The sequence below is a fragment of the Bubalus bubalis genome, chromosome 7, assembly GCF_019923935.1.
Source record: "Bubalus bubalis isolate 160015118507 breed Murrah chromosome 7, NDDB_SH_1, whole genome shotgun sequence".
Classification (NCBI taxonomy): Eukaryota; Metazoa; Chordata; class Mammalia; order Artiodactyla; family Bovidae; genus Bubalus; species Bubalus bubalis.
This window is the reverse complement of record NC_059163.1, coordinates 81,442,816-81,465,313: the sequence shown is the minus strand read 5'-3', so window position 1 is coordinate 81,465,313 and position 22,498 is coordinate 81,442,816. Positions and strand designations below refer to the sequence as shown.

The window sequence follows — 22,498 nt, the reverse complement described above, 5'->3', positions numbered from 1 at the left end:
TTAAAGTAACTAATTATTGGTTATTACAAAATCAAGGTAAATATGGAAAATAATTTTTAGTCCAAATGATCACTTACTGCATCCACTGAAAATTTCACATTTTCTAAATAGACTCATTTATAAATGTTTTAGCAGCTTGGAAATGGAGAGAGCCAATTACTTTCACAAAGGCTGATGTGGAGCAAAATGTCCAGTCAGTGAGAGTGAAAAGTACATCCTGAACTTTCCAACTCAGGGCACAGCTGTACCAGCAGACTTATTAATTCTGGAATTTCCTCACTCTGCTGCTTATGCAAGATAAAACTTACATGACATCATTGCAGTTTCTCAGCCACAACTGCTTTTTATTAAGCTTAGCTAAGTATTGCTCTGAATGCCCCTTTTCTTATGAAAAATACTTTCGACCTCCACATGCTCTATTCTGTAGGAAGAAGGGCAGTTTACTTTCTATGAAAGGTGGAAGAATGCCAGGTTTTTGCCAAAAGAACAAGCAAGGGGAATCTATTTCAAACTAACTGATCAAAGCACTTCACAAATACACAAAAGGATTTTTAGAAAATTATAATGCTTTAAAAAGTTTAACTTTTCAGAGCTAAGAAAAAAGCAAAATTGTAAAACTGTATAAGAATTTCAATAGCTGAAGATGATGTATTATTAGATTAAAAAAAGGTATGTCCCTATTTAAATTCCTTAAATGAAAGAACTAGATTTCAAATCAGGATACAAACCTCCCCTGACTTCTCAATATAATGTGATTTCAACAGGAAGATTTGGTGCATATGGGCAAAGAGCAGATGGCAAGGGAGCTATTTCTAAGAGGTTATAGTTCAGATTCAAAATGAATGTGCTTATTATTCTGGATTGTGTAATATTTTGAAACACATTTCAACAACAACTTAGGCAGTGTAGGAGATGGAGACAGTTCAGGAAACAGAACCGGAAAAAGTCAGAAAGAAAAAAGGTAAATTCTGCTGATTTGGTATAGAATTGGTATAGAAACTGCAGCACTAGTAAAATAAAAGAACAGGGGGAAGAAAGGAATGCCAGAATGAAGTAGGCTGAAAAGAAATAACTGCATTATTCTATGGTTTCTAGAGCTTTCTCCTCACTCCTTCTGAAGTAGTTTTGTTCTATGTATATCAATTGTCTAATATGAACTGTCACCTAAATACTCTCATTCATTTTCTTTATCATCACTTACTTATAAACTGCATATAAAACAGTAGTTGCATTTAAATGTGCCAGCTATTTGCTGATTTATCACTAATTAATAATATAATCTCAAGCAATTTACTTTACTCTGGAATTTTGTCCAACTATTTCTGTTTCACAGGCCACTTCTGCTTAAGACCTTCCCTGACCACCCTTACTTAAGAGAGCACACATATAACCCCTTATTGTGCTTTTGTTTTTCTTTATAACCCTTATTACTTCCTAACAATGTATTAGTCTGGGTCCTCTGAGAAGCAGAAGCCAAGATGCAGTTAAATCGGTAACAATTTTATTAGGAAAACAGGGAAACAGGTCAAAGAAAGGCTGGGAGAGACCTAAGGGACCTCAGGTGGAAGTATATGGATATGTTCTAGACTGCCTGACAGTCCAGGGAAAATTCAGCAAGGTTGTTGGAAGATCTGCGAGCCAAGGTCATCTGCAGAAAAGGTCCAGTGTTTCTCAGCAACATGTCTGCCTTAGGGTCACTGTCATGGTTACTCACTGGCTGGGAGCACACTGTGAAAGGCAGACTCAGCACGAATGCAGTGATGGAAGTCAGAGTAAGGAGAACTGGGGCTCTCAGTCAACTACGTTGTTTAAGACCCACAAGTTGTAGCTGCCACACACAATATATTTACTCCTTGATTATTGATCTCACCCACTGGAATGAATGCTCTCTGAGGATAGAGACTGCCTTTTTTATTAGCTGCTGTATGCTCTATGCCTGATATATAGTGAAGAACAATAAAATTTTTTTACATAAATAAATTCATCTTAATTATGGGGATAAATAGCTATTATTAGTAACAAAAAATTATCAAGACCACACAGTAAGAAAGCAAAGACATTTAGAATGAAGTTAGATTAGGTTACGCTGGAACTGCTTTGGGATAAATATATTTGACCCTGATTTAGAAGTAAAATATGTTGGAGCAGTGAGTATATTAAACACATGTATAATCAGAAACACTAACACTGCCTGACTATTTTTTAGCATAAGCATTAATGCCAACTCTGCTCTCAGACTCAAAATTGCAGTTAGGGTAGACTTTTTAGGATCTTTCTAGAACAGTGTGATTTCTTGTGAGCATTCACATACTTTGTAGGTCACTTGAGAATTAAAAAAAATCAATATGATGGCTATTTCTCTCAATCAGTATACCCTACCTCTTTTAGAAACTACATTAGACAACCAGAAAGGAGTTCCCAAGGACAGATGGCTACATAATCCTTCATTTTTTTAAAAAACTAAAATGACTGTTCATTCATGCACCTGCTTGGAATATTTCAAATCATGAAGTACATAGCCCCTGAATTCGAATGTTTTGGCACAGTCATCTCTGTAGTACAATGAATAAAAACATTCACCCCAAAGTCCTTTTGCCACATTGCTTAAAGAACTGAGGCATGATGCTAACATAATGGAAAACTTACCTAAATATAATCAACCTGAAATAACTTTTTCTTCTTTTCCAACTTATCTTGAAAAAGCAGGACTACTTTCGAAGCTTAACTTTAAACTCAGTACCTAATACCTATTTTACCTTACTTCTACCTGTATGAGAAACTAGAGCTAATGAAGATTCTAACCGACTTGCCTCAGGTTGCAGGTCTCCTGCAAGGCTGTCTTCTGGGTCAGCTGAGCACTCTAGGCTCAGCTGCTATTTCAGAACATAAAGTCAAATGCAAACACAGACCACATTTATCCAAGAAACATTCTTTACTTCTGATACATAGAAAGGGATGTGGATATAATTATTATAATAAGTTTCCTCAAAAACTCATCAAAATCTACTAAAGAGACATTAAACTTAAAATACTATAGACAAGGTGCATGGCACCCCTAAAATCAATATGTTGAAATCCTAACTCCCATATGATTAGTATTAGGAGGTGGAGCCTTTGGGAGGTAATTAAATGATAAGCATGTAGGGCTCATGAATGGGATTAGAATCTCATAAGAGATTCCACAAAGCTCTCTTGCCCCTTTCCCCATGTGAGTACAGAGAGAAAATGGCCAAATATAAATCAGGAAGTACATTCATACCAGACACCAATCTGTCAGCACCTTGGCCTTGGACTTCCCAGCTTCTCGAACTACGGGAAATAAATTTCTGTTGTCTACAGGGCACTCAATCTATGTTATTGTAGCCTGAACAGACTAAGATGAATAGCAACACAAAAAAATTATGTTTTCAGATGCATTTACATATAATATTAATTATGGCTAATGATCATAATTATCAGAATGTATTAGACTATGCCACTTGTACAAATCCATACACTGATGTTTATTTAAGGGTCCTCTTATTAATACAAAAGGATATTAATATTTTAGATATTAATATATAGATAATTAGAATAATGAAAACAGTTACTCTTTTACCAAATACAAGCCACTAGTACTGTTACTAGCATAATACTAACTCTCTTTGGTTTAAATAAACAATCATTTACTTAGAACCATGGCACTTTAGAATTAGCCTCTATCTTGAAATAGTTTATATCAATTCCCTTATTTAAGGAATAGAAACTTAGATCTGAGAAGAAACTGTCACTGTCTCACATTGCATGTCTAAAATTAGAACCCAAGGGTTCTGCTTCTGATCTTCTAATAACACTCCTCCCACTATCTTATTCCCTCTCCTATCTCAGTGGAGAACACAATCATCCAGACCACGGGCACAATCAACGCACCTTCTGGTGACATAACACACTGTACATGATTTCATATTTATCTGTATCTATATAAATATAGCCTTATATAATTTGTATACCTTATTTATTAGCCACAAAGAAATAAAACCGTGAGTCAGGATAATGTCAGTAAAATGTAGAAACAGAGAGTAAAGTTTTTTTTAAAAAAATAATGTTAAAAAATTTTACTTTAAACAGTAAAAAAAAAAAATGTTAATATAACAATATTGAAACAAAATGAATATTCTTCCTAACTGGAAGGGAGTAAAATTCCATACTCTTTAGTATTAAAAGGAAAGCGTAAATGTTGCTCCTTCCACTAAAAACCTCTTGGTCCATGTCTTTTAAATTATAGTTCTGTCCTGTTAGGTGATGTAAAAATTAACTTAGGTTAGAAGCTTTTCAAATGAAACAGAATAGAATAAAAGAAAATATCAGAGCATACCACTAGAAACAGTATTATTTCAGGAAACTACTTTTTTTTTTTAATATGTGTTCTTATAAACTGGATTACAACATAAAATATACTGCTTATTCTAGGTTGCGGTCTAAGATGTTTGAAAATTACTGCTCTACCTACTACTAAATACTGTTTAAAAAGGAAATGTCAGCATTGTTATTGGTAACTGGAATTGCTTTTCTCCATCACATCAAAACTATTATAACTAATTTGATAGAGTTCTTCAGAATTAAAAGAATCTGAAACAGTAGCAGAGCAAAACTTATAGAAAATAATTTAATCAGAAACTTTGATTTAAAAATTTACAAAAAGGCATTCCAGGGATATTACCTGCCAAAAGTTTGTTTTTTTCCTCCAGCATAATTTCAGTTTGAGGGCTTGTTTTACAGACAAGAGACTGAAAATTCAAGACCACTAACAGTTACAAAATAAAGAAATTAAATACTCTAAAATTTCTGCCTTTACCTATAATTCTTTGTATAGTAATATTTAGTAATATTTCTATCACTGAATATTTTCCAATAATTTTATTACTGTATTAAACAACACACTTACTTTCTTTTGTGAAGTGAATTTCAACAAGGAAGTTCAACTTGAAAACACTGGTGCCCGCAATATCTTTGCCATCTTTACAAAGCAAAGTGCTCTCCAGGGCAACTTCCTTTGGGTTTGTGGCTTCAGCCAATATGCAATAAGTGAAAGACATACTGTTATTACACTATTGTATTTCTTAAAGAACTACATCAAAAACAACTCAGTCTAAGATACACAATAGTATGTGTGTGTGGGTATATGTGTGTGCATGTGCACACATATACATGGCAGAGACTTAGATTTGTTAGATTCCCAAGAGGTAGGAAATTAAGTTTGGTAAATTTCTGAAAACCATACTGTTTTTCATAAAGTCAGAATACTACTACAGATATCACAATTCAGAAAAAGATAACCTTTACCTGTGAAACGCTCTTGACTTGTTTCTTCTGTTTCCCTTCCCTTGTCTTTCAGAAAGGGACAAAAGTGTCAATTTTGTTTATCAACAGTGTTTGAATATGGAAGAAATTTGGTTGTACTTTAAGAAACAAAAGACTGCTATCTCCTGTGAAATTTCAGAATATATCACAGAAAATATTTTATACCAGGCAAATTCCAAGTGACTAGAAATTGAATTTTAGTCCTGCTTTTATCAGTGTTTAGCATGTCCCTCAGTTTAAGTGCTCTCATCTGTAAAATAAGGGATTTTGGCAAACTAATCTCTCAGATCCTTTCCATCTCTAAGATTCTAAAGAATTATACAAATATAACATGGTATAAAACTTGGTTTCAAAAAATTAAAGAGAAATTGCATTCATGCACAAAAATTCTAGCAATAGCTTTAATCAAAACCTAGATGGTTTTGGCCTTTACTTCTGGATTTATTAGTATGGCACACATTGCCTTCCTCATTTTGACTTACTATAATTCCTGGCTGTAACCAGATGTCATACTTAACTGATAGATCTTTTATTAAATAATTCAGTTTGTTTATTGAGTGCCTCCTATATGGCAGACAATGTGCTAAGTACCTAACTTTCACTATTTCTAAAATCAGGATATTCAGTTCAGTTCAGTTCAGTTCATTCGCTCAGTCGAGTCCAACTCTTTGCAACCCCATGAATTGAGGCACACCAGGCCTCCCTGTCCATCACCAACTCCCAGAGTTCACTCAAACTCATGTCCATCGAGTCGGTGATGCCATCCAGCCATCTTATCCTCTGTCATCCCCTTCTCCTCCTGCCCTCAATCTCTCCCAGCATCAGAGTCTTTTCCAATGAATCAGCTCTTCGCATGAGGTGGCCAAAGTACTGGAGTTTCAGCTTTAGTATCATTCCTTCCAAAGAACACCCAGGACTGATCTCCTTTAGAATGGACTGGTTGGATCTCCTTGCAGTGCAGGGGCTCTCAAGCGTCTTCTCCAACACCACAGTTCAAAAGCATCAATACTTTGGCACTCAGCTTTCTTCAAAGTCCAACTCTACAATCCATACACGACCACTGAAAAAACCATAGCCTTGACTAGACAAACCTTTGTTGGCAAAGTAATGTCTCTGCTTTTGAATATGCTATCTAGGTTGGTCATAACTTTCCTTCCAAGGAGTAAGCGTCTTTTAATTTCACGGTTGCAGTCACCATCTGCAGTAATTTTGGAGCCCAAAAAAATAGAGTCTGACACTGTTCCCACTGTTTCCCCATCTATTTCCCATGAAGTGATGGGACCGGATGCCATGATCTTAGTTTTCTGAATGTTGAGCTTTAAGCCAACCTTTTCACTCTCCTCTTTCACTTTCATCAAGAGGCTTTTTAGTTCCTCTTCACTTTCTGCCATAAGGGTGGTGTCACCTGCATATCTGAGATTATTGATATTTCTCCCGGCAATCTTGATTCCAGCTTGTGCTTCTTCCAGCCCGTTTCTCATGATGTACTCTGCATATAAGTTAAATAAGCAGGGTGACAATATACAGCCTTGACGTACTCCTTTTCCTATTTGGAACCAGTCTGTTGTTCTGTTGTTCTATGTCCAGTTCTAACTGTTGCTTCCTGACCAGCATACAGGTTTTTCAAGAGGCAGGTCAGGTGGTCTGGTATTCCCATCTCTTTCAGAATTTTGCACAGTTTATTGTGATCCACAGAGTCTAAGGCTTTGGCATAGTCAATAAAGCAGAAATAGATGTTGTTCTGGAACGCTCTTGCTTTTTTGATGATCCAATGGATGTTGGCAATTTGATCTCTGCTTCCTCTGCCTTTTCTAAAACCAGCTTGAACATCTGGAAGTTCACGGTTCACGTATTGCTGAAGCCTGGCTTGGAGAATTTTGAGCATTACTTTACTAGTGTGTGAGATGAGTGCAATTGGGGGATGGAGCCAAAGCAAAAGCAATACCCAGTTGTGGATATGACTGGTGATAGAAGCAAGGTCCAATGTTGTAAAGAGCAATATTGCATAGGAACCTTTGTCAGGTCCATGAATCAAGGCAAATTGGAAGTGGACAGGCAAGAGTGAACATCGACATTCTAGGAATCAGCGAACTAAAATGGACTGGAATGGGTGAATTTAACTCAGATGACCATTATATCTACTATTGCGGGCAGGAATCCCTCAGAAGAAATGGAGTAGCCATCATGGTCAACAAAAGAGTCCGAAATGCATACTTGGATGCACTCTCAAAAATGACAGAATGATCTCTGTTCGTTTCCAAGGCAAACAATTCAATATCAGAGTAATCCAAGTCTATGCCCCAACCAGTAACACTGAAGAAGCTGAAGTTGATGGTTCTATGAAGACCTACAAGACTTTTTAGAAATAACATGCAAAAAAAGATGTTCTTTTCATTATAGGGGACTCGAATGCAAAAGTAGGAAGTCAAGAAACACCTGGAGTAACAGGCAAATTTGGCCTTGGAATACGGAATGAAGCAGGGCAAAGACTAATAGAGTTTTGCCAAGAAAATGCACTGGACATAGCAAACACCCTCTTCCAACAACACAAGACAAGACTCTACACATGGACATCACCAGATGGTCAACACTGAAATCAGATTGATTATATTCTTTGAAGCCAAAGATGGAGAAGCTCTGTATAGTCAGCAAAAACAAGACCGGGAGCTGACTGTGGCTCAGATCATGAACTCATTATTGCCAAATTCAGACTTAAATTGAAGAAAGTAGGGAAAACCACTAGACCATTCAGGTATGACCTAAATCAAATCCCTTATGATTATACAGTAGAAGTGAGAAATAGATTTAAGGGACTAGATCTGACAGACAGACTGCCTGATGAACTATGGATGGAGGTTCGTGACATTGTACTGGAGACCGGGATCAAGACCATCCCATGGAAAAGAAACGCAAAAAGGCAAAATGGCTGTCTGGCGAGATCTTCCAAATAGCTGTGAAAAGAAGAGAAGTGAAAAGCAAAGGAGAAAAGGAAAGATACAAGGATCTGAATGCAGAGTTCCAAAGAATAGAAAGAAGAGATAAGAAAGCCTTCCTCAGCAATCAATGCAAAGAAATAGAGGAAAACAACAGAATGGGAAAGACTAGAGATCTCTTCAAGAAAATCAGAGATACCAAGGGAACATTTCATGCAAAGATGGGCTCGATAAAGGACAGAAATGGTATGGACCTAACAGAAGCAGAAGATATTAAGAAGAGGTGGCAAGAATACACAGAAGAACTGTACAAAAAAGATCTTCACGACCAAGATAATCACGATGGTGTGATCACTCACCTAGAGCCAGACATCCTGGAATGTGAAGTCAAGTGGGCCTTGGAAAGCATCACTATGAACAAAGCTAGTGGAGGTGATGGAATTCCAGTTGAGCTATGTCAAATCCTGAAAGATGATGCTGTGAAAGCACTGCACTCAACATGCCAGCACATATGGAAAACTCAGCAGTGGCCACAGGACTGGGAAAGGTCAGTTTTCATTCCAATCCCAAAGAAAGGCAATGCCAAAGAATGCTCAAACTACCGCACAATTGCACTCTTCTCACACACTAGTAAAATCAGGATATTAATCATATCCAAATATTAACACTTTACCATTGTTAGGAAAGTTAAATAAAATACTTTGCATAAAGCACTTATTCTTGACATATTTTGTAATTAGGTAACAACTGGGAAAAGACTCCTTCATTTCACATCTTTAGAATTTAGAATCATGTGGTCCAATTTCTTCTTTTAAGGATCAAGAAAAGTTAAGAGGTAAACTAACCTCCCCACAGCATACATCTACTTGAGAGCAAGAGAGTTCCCTAATTCTCTATCCATTCTTTCTGTCAAATACGTTGCTTTTGAAGGCAAGCAATTTCACTGTTTTTTTTTCATTCTTTTCCTCAGATTACAAAACACTGCTAGAAAAAAAAAATAAAATCAAGCAAATATATGCCCAGAGCAGTGGCCTGCCTGTCACCAGCAATCCAGTTAGGGATTAGCTAGGAAACACCGCTATGTACAGATGAGGAAACTAGGTTTTAGAGTAGTTACTAACTGCTCAAGGTCACACACAATAAACAGTAAAGTCAGGATTTGAACCTGCTGCTGCTGCTAAGTCACTTCAGCCATGTCTGACTCTGTGCAACCCCATAGACGGCAGCCCACCAGGCTCCCCCGTCCCTGGGATTCTCCAGGCAAGAACACTGGAGTGGGTTGCCATAGAACCTAAGTCTGTCCAAATCTAAAGGTCATACTTTTTATGATACCATGTTGCCCTTAAACATGGTCTCTACTTAGCTTTCTAAATAATTTTAATGTTGCCACAAGGGGTTAATGTGGGTTATGGCTGGAACTGAATATCAAGGATCCAACCTTCACAAACATTTTCCTCAATGACTGAGCTGAAGACAAACAAGTTATCATTAATTTTGGCAATATAAAAATGGAGGAAGAATACTAAATCTTAAGAAATATGGACTAAAACTTCAAAAAATAATAGGATGTTTTAAAGAAATGAAGGAAACAGATGATGAAGATGCTGATGTACTGAAGTAATACAAGCATCTGTGTCCAAAAAAACTAAGGGCTTTAAAATTTGTGAAACGTGCCTTAATACCAATTCATAACAACAAAATAATGGAACAAAAAAGTTAGTATTTTGAACACAAACTTACATTGGCTAATGAAATGACATCATTACAAAATACCTCAAAACAGTCTTACTTAAACTGCTGAACCAAGAGAGGAAATAATTTGCTCAAACCATTATCATGCTGAATTAAATTCACCCATTCCAGTCCATTTTAGTTCACTGATGCCTAATGTCAATGTTCACTCTTCCCATCTCCTGTTTGACCGCTTCTAATTTACCTTGAATAGGTGAATTTAATTCAGATGACCATTATATATACTACTGTGGGCAAGAATCCCTTAGAAGAAATGGAGTAGCCATCACACTCAACATGAGAGTCTGAAATGCAGTACTTGGGTGCAATCTCAAAAATGACAGAATGATCTCTGTTCATTTCCAAGGCAAACCAGTCAGTATCACAGTAATCCAAGTCTATGCCCCATCCAGTGATGCTGAAAGAGCTAAATTGAATGGTTCTATGAAGACCTACAAGACCTTCCAGAAATAACACCAAAAAAAGATGTCCTTTTCATCACAGGAGACTGGAATGCAAAAGTAGGAAGTCAAGAGAGATACCCGGAGTAACAGGCAAGTTTGGCCTCAGAGAACAAAATGAAGCAGGGCAAAGGCTAACAGAGTTTTCCTAAGAGAACACACTGGTCAAAGCAAACACCCTCTTCCAACAACACAAGAGACGAATCTACACATGGACATCACCAGATGGTAAATACCGAAATCACATTGATTATATTCTTTGCAGCCAAAGATGGAGAAGCTCTATACAGTCAGCAAAAACAAGATCGGGAGCTGACTGTGGCTCAGATCATAAACTCCTTATTGCCAAATTCATACTTAAATTGAAGAAAGTAGGGAAAACCACTGGACCATTCAGGTATAACCTAAATCAAATCCCTAACAATTATACAGTGGAAGTGAGAAATAGATTTAAGGGACTAGATCTGATAGAGTGCCTGATGAACTATGGATGGAGGTTTGTGACATTGTATAGGAGGCAGGGAGCAAGACCATCCCCAAGAAAAAGAAATGCAAAATGGCAAAATGGTTGTCTGAGGAGGCCTTACAAATAGCTGTGATAAGAAGAGAAGACAAAGGCAAAGGAGAAAAGGAAATATAGAACCATTTGAATGCAGAGTTCTAAAGAATAGCAAGCAGAGATAAGAAAGCCTTCCTCAGTGCTCAGTGCAAAGAAAAAAAATGAAAACAACAAAATGGGAAAGAGTAGACATCTCTTCAAGAAAATCAGAGATACCAAGGGAACATTTCATGCAAAGATGGGCTTAATAAAGGACAGAAATGGTATGGACCTAACAGAAGCAGAAGATATTAGGAAGAGTTGGCAAGAATACACAGAACTATACCAAAAGTATCTTCAGGACCCAGCTAATCATAATGGTGTGATCACTCACCTAGAGCCAGACATCCTGGAATGCAAAGTCAAGTGGGCCCCAGGAAGCATCACTACAAACAAAGCTAGTGGAGGTGATGGAATTCCAGTTGAGTTATTTCAAATCCTAAAAGATGATGCTGTGAAAATGCTGCACTCAATATGCCAGAACATTTGGAAAACTCAGCAGTGGCCACAGGACTGGAAAAGGTCAGTTTCCATTCCAATCCCAAAGAAAGGCAATGCCAAAGAATGCTCAAACTACTGCACAATTGCACTCATCTCACATGCTAGCGAAGTAATGCTCAAAATTCTCCAAGCCAGGATTCAACAGTATGTGAACCATGAACTTCCAGATGTTCAAGTTGGATTTAGAAAAGGCAGAGGAACCAGAGGAAACATCCGTTGGATCATAGAAAAAGCAAGAGAATTCCAGAAAAATATCTACTTCTGCTTTATTGAAAACACCAAAGCCTTTGAATGTGTAGATTACAACAAACTGTGGAAAATGCTTCAAGAGATGGGAATACTAGACCACCTAACCTGCCTCCTGCAAAATCTCTTTGCAGGTCAAGAAGCAACAGTTAGAACCAGTCATGGAACAACAGACTGGTTCCAATATGGGAAAGGAGTACATCAAGGCTGTATATTATCACCTTACTTATTTAACTTCTGTGGGGAGTACAACATGCAAAATGCCTGGGCTGGATAAAGCACAAGCTAGAATCAAGACTGCCAGGAGAAATAGCAATAACCTCAGATATGCAGATGATACCACCCTTATGGCAGAAAATGAAGAGGAACTAAAGAGCCTCTTGATGAAAGTGAAAAAGGAAAGTGAAAAAGCTGGCTTAAATCTCAACATTCAAGAAACTAAGATTATGGCATCTGGTCCCATCACTTCATGGTAAATAGATGGGGAAGCAATGGAAACAGTGACAGACTATTTTCTTGGGGTCCAAAATCACTGCAGATGGTGACTGCAGCCATGAAATTAAAAGATGCCTGCTCCTTGGAAGAAAAGCTATGACCATTCTAGACAGCATACTAAAAAGCAGAGACATTTCTTTGCCAGCAAAGGTCCATCTAGTGAAAGCTATGGTTTTTCCAGTAGTCACGTATGGATGTGAGACTTGGACTATAAAGAAAGCTGAGCGCCAAAGAATTGATGCTTTTGAACTGTGGTGTTGGAGAAGACTCTTAAGAGTCCCTTGGACTGCGAAGAGATCAAACCATCAATTCTCAAGGAAATCAGTCCTGAATATTCATTGGAAGCACTGATGTTAAAGCTGAAACTCCAATACTTTGGCCACCAGATGCAAAGAACTGACTCATTGGAAAAGACTCTGATGCTGGGAAAGATTGAAGGCAGGAGGAGAAGGGGATGACAAAGGATGATATGGTTGGATGGCATCATGGACTCAATGGACATGAGAATGAGCAAGCTCCAGGAATTGGTGATGGACAGGGAAGCCTGGAGTGCTGCAGTCCATGGGGTTGCAAAAAGTTGGACACAACTGAGCAACTGAACTGAACTGAACTGAACTGATAATCATGCTAATTGCAGAAGCATTTTTTTTTTGTCACCATATCTTTTCCAGAAGTTGACAACAATATTGCATCCTGAAGTCAGTTTCATGGATTATGATGCCTATTACTTCATTTTCCAGGGACATGTAGATGAGTCTATTGTCAGTGAACACAGGTAAGAGCCTTTTTAGATGAGGGCCAACGTAGAGGAAAAAGCATTTTAGATGATGACAGAAAAATGTTTCCTGTCACGGATAAATATCATATTCACTTATAATTTCAGATCAGAGTCAAACAAACTTAAGCCACAGGCTCATGCTTATTTTTATTCTTTCATTCTCACTCTTTACATTCTACTCATATTCTACTTTCTCATAGTTCTGATTCTTTTTCTTATTTATGTTTGACCATTGTTTTATATTATATGTTAGAATTTATTTTATTTTTTAGAATTTACTTTAAATCTTTGTGGGATAAGGTGAAGTAGAATGAATGAATGAGCATATTAGTTTAATATTTTACTAGGCCTTCAAAAAATTTTTGAGAGAACTTTTCGCTAGAAAACACAAAACATGTTTTCAAAGTTCAGTAGTGTCTTATGGAAAAGAGAACATAGATCTCCGTTCCTATAAAGGATAGAAATAAGATCTGTGTATAGAAATTACTAGAAGGTAAGTTTCAACTCACCGTGATGAAAATTTCTTAGTGGTTAAAGAAGTCTTAAAAAGAAAAGGATGTCTCACAAAACATCAAGTTTTCTACTGCTGTTACCATATTTGAACAGAGTTTGGACAACTACTGTCAGGGATAGTACTTTAGTGAGTAGGAGGCTGGACCAGAAGGAATCTAAAGCCTTGTGTATCTTTGAGACTGTAATAAAATACATATTATAGCAAGAAAAACAATATACAGGTTCTTATAGCAACATATTATCATTGATGACAGCAGTATTGGTAACTGTAATAACAACACTAATGGCCATAATAACACAGTATAAGACTTTATAGTTGCTTTTATCTGGGAACATCAAAATACATCATATATAAGTATTATTTCTCATCCCAGTTTTACAGATAAGAAAATTAGGATGCTTCAAAGTGAAATAACAAAGGTAATGAAATTGCTTAAACTGACAATAAGTCAGCAAAATTAAGGAGGTTACTGGTTAAACCACTCAATGTGGTTAACTAGCTAATAGAAAGATTGGAATGTAAGGCCAGTAAAGTTGTGCCTAAGGAAGAGCTGGCTAAGATGCTATGGATACTGAATTTAATCTGATGTTTAACAAAAGGTCATGCTGCAGTTTAGTGAACACTCAGTTCCTGAATTACCTATTTTATAAGAGGCTAGAGAACCCTTAGGAACTTTTCTCTTTCCCCTCTCCTCCAAAGCTGCCTTATTCTTTCAGACTAGATACTGTAAATGACAAGGCACATTGCCACAAGCACCTCTGAGCTTACAGTTTTATAGCTTTGTACACAGAGAAGAAAAAGGATCTTTCCTGTAAGCTCTATTAATAATTTGAAAACTCCTGAGAAAGAATACTGATTAGCTCAAATCACTCATACACTAATCACCAGAGCCAGAAAATGATGAAATGCTCAACATGAAGTTATGCCCATCCTGGGGTTAAGTGGTATGATCTATTATTACTGGTAAAAGCAGGAAAGGACAAAGCAATATATGTCCACAATACATATTTTCTTAACTGAAAAAAATTAAAATGTATTTTAACCAGGTAATTCTAAATACAGTTTTGAAACAGCTTTGTAAAGACATGCAACATATTAAAAAATTGGGTCTTCTAAACTTCTTAGTTTGATCAAATAATTTTATATCATTTTTGGTATTATTCATCCTTGTTTCTTTTTTTTCCTTCCTGCCTGATTCTCTTTACTTCACAGACATTAGTTAAATTGGCCATAGTATGATTCTACTTTTGGTTCTGATTGTGAGAAGCTACTTAGGAAGGAAGGGTATTTGTGGAGCACATCTGAATACTGACCTCAGGCCAGCTGACTTCCAGAAGACACTGAGTGATGACAACTTCCTTGCAGGTGTCTTCAATCTGTTCTCTCAGTAACTGCATATTTTAATTTTACAGAAAAAAAGAAGAAGAAAAAGCCTTATTGTTTTCATTCTATGACACTGTAGATCCAGATTCAGGTGTCAAATAACTCTTTATTGATGCCTACTCTGTGCCACTGTATTAGCCTTTACAGAAAGAATAATGATGGAGAGAGGCTTTTCATGGGATCTGCTTTCTAGATAGTGAGAAAGACAAACAAATAAACTAAATAATCACAGGTTTTGAAAAGTGGTATGAGATGAATAAACAGAACACTGTGATAGAGACAGGTAGGAAGTTCTAAGTCAAAGATGACTTCTAGGAAAACAAAGTTAAAACTAGAGTATAGAGGATGAAAAGGAGTCAGCCACTTGGAGACTCAGGGGAAGGCATTGTAGGTCAGGGTTTCCCAGCTTTGGCACTAATGACATTTTGAGCCATATAATTCTTTGTTGTGGGTGACTTGTCTGTTGTGTGGTGTTTAGAATTGGCCTCACCCCAACTGGATACCAGTAGCAGCACTCCCTTCCTACCCTGTGACAATCAGCAACATATTGGCCTTTGCCAAATGTCCCTTGAGAGACAATAGCACCCCCCATTAAGAACCAGGGTTCTAGGTATAGGGAATAAAGAGTGCAAAATCCTTGATAGCATGAGATGCTGTTACGGAGGGAAGAATAGCTCCTTCAGGTGTCTATTTGGATTTTATTTTATGTATATAGTAAGTCTTTGAACAATTTTAAGTAGGGGGGTAACATGTCAATATTTAAAATAGGCTACTTTGGCTGCTGTGTGCGAAATATATATTTAAAACCATGAGAATAAAACCTGGTCTTAGGGCCAGGCACAACGAACACCATCATCTAGAAAGTGTAAGAGAAAAGCAGGTTGAAAAGGAACAACCAAATAGGTTGGAGGAAAGCCATGTAAGAGGATGGTGTTACAAAAATTGGTATGTGAGTCATAGAGGAAGTGGTTGATTATGACTAGATTTTTTGCTTGGCCTCATCATCACTGAAGGTTTCTCTGGAATTGTACTGATTTAGCTCATCTTCTTGCCTCACTACAATTTCCCCTACAAATCCGTATATAATTCCAAACTAAACATCCTGTTCAAGAACTTAAAAGGCTTCCTATTATAGCCCTGCATTGGCTTTAATTCCTGTTTCTAAAACTTTGCTCTTGAATAGTCATATCTCCTTCACAGAGATTCAAATACGCCTACCCATGAACCTTCCAAGTTGAAGCTCATATCTGATCTCCCATAGCAGCTTTCCCCAATTCTGGTCCACACAGATGTCTCTATTCTCTAAAAAATTAACAGAACTTCTAGTTCTTCAGCCTATCCACTGAACACATTTGTTATATATCTATGCCAGGCACTGTGCTATGCCCTAGAAATTCACAGTGAAAAAATATAGTCCCTGTTCTCTACAAGTTTACTAAGAAGATAACACTTGTCAACATTTCCTTCATGCAATTAGGAAAAAAGGAGTTAGTCTCACATCCAATCCTGAGACAGCCATTTAGCTACAACTTCTCTATACTATATTTCACTTTATCCTACCCAGCCCATTCATGGTTTGCCATGTCTTTAGCTGTTGTTTACCTCCTGGAACTACCAGATGACAGCTTCTCAGAACAGAATACTGCTACCTCTACCACTTATCAGTGAATAGGGTGATTAGAACCACAAGATGGTACATCTCCCGAAGCCTGCATCTGCTACTGCTACCACTTATTAGTGAATAGGGTGAATAGAACCACAAGATGGTACATCTCCCGAAGTCTGGATTATAATCACTCCAGAATAATAAAGATGTATGTAAGTGTGGTGGTGCTGATGATGTAAACTTTGGCTTGGCCTCATTCAAACAACATAAGGTGGTCTTTGGCATTCCAAATCTTTTCTTTCATGACCTCAAGTCAGTGAGAAGTGCAGAGATTTTTCCTCATTAATTTGGGTCTGCCCAATAACTGCACATATACTTCGAGAACAAACAGTAATTCTCAGAGGCAGTACATTTAAAACTTATGTTGTGACATTTCTAACTACAAAGTTTTTTGGGAGCAACTCCTGTCCTAAAATACAGTGCACTGTCAATTTTCCTTTTTTTCACTGTTTGCTTCAGACTGCCCATTTGACTCTAACTTGTGACCTAGTATACCATGTAAAACTCAGTACTTAAATATGCCAAGAAGTAGCAGAAAGTTTGAAGTTATATGATTAAAAAAACTGTACAGTTACGGTTTTGTCAAATTCTTGAGCATGGTAAACTGAAGGGCATTCTACAATCTAGAAAGGAGGCAGGGAGATAGTATGAGTCTTTATTATCCAAAGTTCAAATTATTTTTCAAGAGTGCTCTGTCAATTACATTTGCAAAGAAATAACTATATTATAACATAATTGTTATAGATAAACCCAAAAAGGGTGAAGGAAGGGCAAATCTGTCTCAGGAAGTTATGAAAGTTTCCATGGATGAAATAAGTATTCAACTGAGACCTAAAAGATCTTGAGAGAACCTAGTAGAAACACAGATGAGCAAGGAATTCAATACAGCTAGCATGGCGTAAATGGGCAAGAGTAGTAGATGAGACTAAGTCTGGGGCCAGGTCCTGAAGGAGATGGGGAGCTCCTGAAAAAAGCTTGGTAATATTGTAATCATATTTTTGTGTTATAAAAATTATTAACAGACATGGATGTTGGACTGGAGTGGGAAATAACTAGAGCCTATTGCAGTGGTCCAAGGGAGATGAGTTAGGAGAGATGATGATTAGCCGATAGATTAAGACAGTGAGAATGGAGATTAAAAGGGGTGTGGGGGTTGAGAGATCCTTAAGGAGATGAATTAATCAAATTTGGTATCAGGACAGAGGAAATGAAGGAAATGTAATATAGGGGTACACATGGATTCTTGACTTGGGCAACTGGGTGCTATTATCTAAAATAGGGAATGAAAGCAGTGTAGGTTCCAGATGGGTGGGAAGAGATACGACACTAGGAGTAGGGAACAGAAAAGATGTCCAAGTCAATTTGGGACATACCTATATGACTGCCTGCAATGCAGAAGCCATAAGAGATGAGAGACAGGGTTCGATTCCTGGGTCAGGAAGATCCCCTGGAGAAGGGAATGACAATCCACTCCAGCATTCTTGCCTGGAGAATCCCATGGACAGAGCAGCCTGGTGTGCTACAGTTCATAGGGTTGCAAAGAGTTGGATACTACTGAAGTGACTCAGCACATGACACCCAAAGATGCTGTTGCTTAAAAGGGTCTAAGCTGAAGATATCCATTTGGGAGTCCTTGGTGCCCAGGATGCTGCTGCTGCTGCTAAGTCACATCAGTCGTGTCCGACTCTGTGCGACCCCATAGATGGCAGCCCACCCGGTTCCTCTGTCCCTGGGATTCTCCAGGCAAGAATACTGGAGTGGGTGCCATTTCCTTCTCCAGGTGCCCAGTATACCTAGTAGATAAGTCCATCGTGGGGAAAAGACTGTTCAAAGACACAAAAGAAGTTACAACACAAGAAAATGGAGTTTGAGAACACAGAGGGCACAGTTAAGAATAAAAATATTTAAAGTGCCTCAGAGAGGTAGTCGCAAAACCAGGAGAAAGTAGCACTAGGGGGGAGAATTAATGGTGCTTTTTTTTTTTAATGTAGTTCTTTTTCTCCTTCTCCAAGTTTTAAATTTCCTGAGGGCAAGAACCCTATTTTAAACTTCACTGTATTTTCTTCAGTGCCCAATTCAGTGAAGGGAACAATAAATGCTCAACAAATTCTCCTTGATTCCGTCACAGGTACTACTTGCCTATATCAATCTAAAATGTTTCCTCTTTCTGTTTCTTCAAATAGACATTTCGAGTTACCTACCTGTTTGATCAATTTTTAGAATCTGTATGTTGAACCTGCAACAGCTTTGAAATGAGTTCCAAAACCTTACTATTCATTGAGAGGGATCGTTTATACTAAAGATGACAGTGGGTTTTCCTTTTACTACTATTCCTAAGAAACAAGTTATTACAAAACGAAGTTTCGCCCATTTCCCAAACATTAGCTTGCAACTTAAAACCTGTTGAAAGCACAGTAAGGAGGACGCCAAATTTTTCTCACACTTAACCATTAACGGGGTCAACATGTTTATTAAGCCTTTCATTTTATTAAATAGTCACGAAACAACCAGTTGGGGAATATACATTCAAGCCAATGTAAATCATTTAACTGCAAACAGGTTGTAAGGATTCACAGAAAGCTAAAGAGAACTGCGAATTCGCCTAGGGTTTCGAGGCCAACCGATACAGGTCGTTTTCTCTGAGGTAATAACAACTAACTTAAAACCCAGTGTCTGGTGGATTCGTGTCCCTGACCTTAGAAAATAATGAATAAATAAATGACCAAGAGTATCGGAATAACTACTTCCACAACTATTCCTTTTTTCTCTCTACACCACAAAAACCAACCTGCAGCCTTCTCGAACAGTTAACCCCAGCGCTCCGCTCCCGCCTTAAGAAAAATAGTCAATTCCCTGCTCTCGCGGGATCTCGCGGCTCGGAGTAAGTCAACTGGATCACCAGCCCTATCGAACCCGCGCGGGAACACAGATCCGCAGGTCTGGAAAGCCGGGAAATCGCGTGTGGGGGCGGAGCCAGCTCCTGGAGCCTGAGGGCGGGGTCAACTTCGAGGAGGCGGGGCGGGGGTGAGGCGGGGATTTGGGCGGGGCTCCCAGGACCTGTTGATCGCAGGTGTCACTGGCCTGACTGGCCTTTGGGTGGTGAGGCGTGTGCGCATGCTCCATGCGCTGGGTCGAGGTCTGGGCGGCGGAGACCAGTCGCCTCTGCTCCAGTTCCCGGTGAGCCTCGGTTTCGCTGGCAGCTGTTGGTGTGTCAGCCTGGTGTCAGCTTGACGCGGAGCTGGGCCAGCGGGAGATTGCCCTGTGGCGGTAGAAGGCCCATATTTCTCTACCTGGACCGCACGCCCGTCTTGCTAAAAGGGCAGAGCTCAAGGTAAGTCTCCGAAACTAGTCCCTGGCTGGAGATCCAAAGACCTGCGACCTCCGCGGGCCTGACTGGAAGACCCACGTTCCAGTCCCAGACTCGATGTCTCTCCTCGCTGCCCCCCGACCTCCTCCCCCAGCCGCTTCGGGGCAGACTCGAGGTCACGCAGCCCTCCCGCCGCCCTCCCGCCGCGTCCAGGATCTGGCGGAGGTGCCTTTGACCAGGCTGGAGGCGAACGCGTAGGGAGGAGGTCCTGTACTTACTGGGTTGTGGTTGTTGCTGCTGTATTTGAGGGCTGGCCAGAGGCGGAACCTGGGATCCTGCTGGGTCGCTTAGTGCTTTGGAATTATGAATATTATGCTTACCTGGCGCCTGCCCCTCACTATCCAAGCCACTGCCTCTCGAGCAGCCGCTTTTTAAAGAGGTTTTGTTGCTCTGTTTGGAGAAGAGATGATTCGTGAGACTTCAGACTGGTGATTTCTGAGTGGTAGTAGTAATAATGCAGTGATTTAGTAGTAGTAATTTATGAAGTTAATGTTTAGCTTCTAAATGGCGATTTAGTGGACACTTCTGGTCTGGTGTGTGCCCAGTCGTATCCGACTTCTTTGCGACCCCATGGACTGTAGCCCGCCAGGCTCCTCCGTCCATGAGATTTTCCAGGCAAGAATACTGGAGTGGGTTGCCATTTCTTTCTCCAACGGGACGTTTACCAAACAACTTTTAAATATCTTTGGAGAACAGGAAGTACTTGCACAGGTGTAACAGAGAGCGTTTCTAAAGCCTGCATTTCGAGCGTGCTCTGAGGTTTTGATTCCGCTACAAGGTTTTCTCCATCAGTACGAAGCCTCATTAATGCTTGCAAATGTACTGCAAGGCTTTATTTGTTAGATAAGAGTTTGCCAAATGTTTCCTTATCTGGAAGAAAATATGTATTTTTTTGCAGTGAGTTTTCAAGGCTATTTCTGAGGGATGTTTAAATTTAGGAGGTTCTTTGTGATTAGGATCTGATTCACTTTTAGTAATGTTCTTTAAAGAAAAGCGTTCGTAATTCTCAGTATTTAAAAGAAGGAGAAATTCCTAACAAAATTCGAATTGAAATGAACTTTTGGCTAAGTTAATATTAAATACTTCTTGTTAGTTTAATGTTCTATTCTTTTCAGTTCCATGATGATGGTCTAGGCAAAGAGAAATGAAAACAAATGAAACATATTGCAAATGTAATATATGAAAAAAAAAAAGGAATATATAATTTATCTGCTGTTGTCATAATTTCAAATAGACAAACACACTGTAGGAAGGAGTTAGTTATGCTCTGAAAAAAACAAGGTTTTTGTTTTTATTTTAAATTTTATTCGTTTTTAAAATGAACTCACTGTACAGTTTGTTTTATTTTCACAATTACTAGTGATAAAACATGAAAGTGATTTGTTCTACTCAACACACTAGTTATGTGTGTTTTTTTCCTACAGTGTGAAAAATAAGCAACCAAGAACAGATCTTTCATTTTCCCTATTAACTAAAAAAATGTTTTTGTAAATGTAGGTAGATTTGTATAGCTCTTGTAACTTGACACTAATAGTCATTTATTAATATTTTCTTTAGATACAAAAAAGTGGTTTTTTCAAAGAAAGCTATTTTAATGGTGGAAGGGCACCATTTCTCACTTAGTTTATTCTTTTTCTTAAAAAATCAAAAACCTTAACGATTTTAGTAAATACTGTGATTCAAGATCTTTTCCATTATTTAGTGTCAAATATATATTTTAAACTGTGCAGTACCAGGATATTTTGGGAATAATGATTTAGAAGTTTTTTTTAGCCAGAGTTCAAAAATGAAAATTCTGTTTTAAGGTAATGTACACATTCAGTAGTCAAGTCACAAATTATTTTCCTGTTGAAACTGTTATTTTGCATTATAGTATATGCACACAGTAGGAATAAGAAATGTTCTTACCAGAGATAAAAACTTTCAAAGGTTATTTAAACTTTAAATAACTATATAATATCCTAATCTTGGCAAGTTATTTTTTTAAATACTAGGAATACTACATGTATAGAATATTTAGGCAAAAGTATTTCTTCTTTGCTTTTCCAAGTTAATCCGTAACCTCTATCAGCAGTTCTTTTATTAACTGAGGATTCATGATTAAAACTGTGGTCTATGATTAGAACTGAATTTTAATGTAACTGGGTTTCTTGGGAATCTTATACACTTTTTTCGCCCTTTTTTAATTGTAATCCCATGAATTATATTTTATGTTTTTACAAACATCATCCTAAGGGGTCCATAGGCTGCCATCAAAGGTGTTCCGTAACATACCCCAACGTGCTACAAGCCATTGCATATGGTTGAAGAACTTTTATTTTACATGAGTCACTTCAGAAAAGTTGCTAGTTATTGTTTATGGCTGCATGGTTGTCGTGTTATTTATGAATTAAAATTGTCATTAAGGAAGTTTTGAATTTTTCTGAAAAGTTGTACATAGGTTGAATTCTTCTAAATTAAATCTCTGTTGCTTACATTATTTCAG

The 22,498-nt window shown here is 38.0% G+C and overlaps 1 protein-coding gene and 1 long non-coding RNA gene across 7 annotated transcripts in view; one reads left to right on the top strand and one right to left on the bottom strand.

Moving 5' to 3' along the window:
* LOC102409318 overlaps positions 1–19,704 on the bottom strand; it is a 266,263-nt gene extending 246,559 nt beyond the window's left edge. For 4 of the 5 annotated variants that reach the window (XR_006552366.2, XR_006552370.2, XR_003110746.2 and 1 more), the window contains exons 1-3: positions 19,435–19,704; positions 14,911–14,988; positions 4,925–5,044 (exon numbers count right to left, since the gene is read on the bottom strand). This is a non-coding gene — a long non-coding RNA (uncharacterized LOC102409318). The remainder of the gene's footprint in view (positions 1–4,924; positions 5,045–14,910; positions 14,989–19,434) is intronic. The other variant, XR_006552367.2, reaches the window with a different exon arrangement.
* Positions 19,705–19,791: 87 nt separating this feature from the next.
* USP53 (ubiquitin specific peptidase 53) overlaps positions 19,792–22,498 on the top strand; it is a 58,926-nt gene continuing 56,219 nt past the window's right edge. For both annotated transcript variants that reach the window (XM_006067662.3, XM_006067661.3), the window contains exon 1: positions 19,792–19,977. The gene's annotated coding sequence lies outside the window, so the exon portion shown is untranslated. The remainder of the gene's footprint in view (positions 19,978–22,498) is intronic.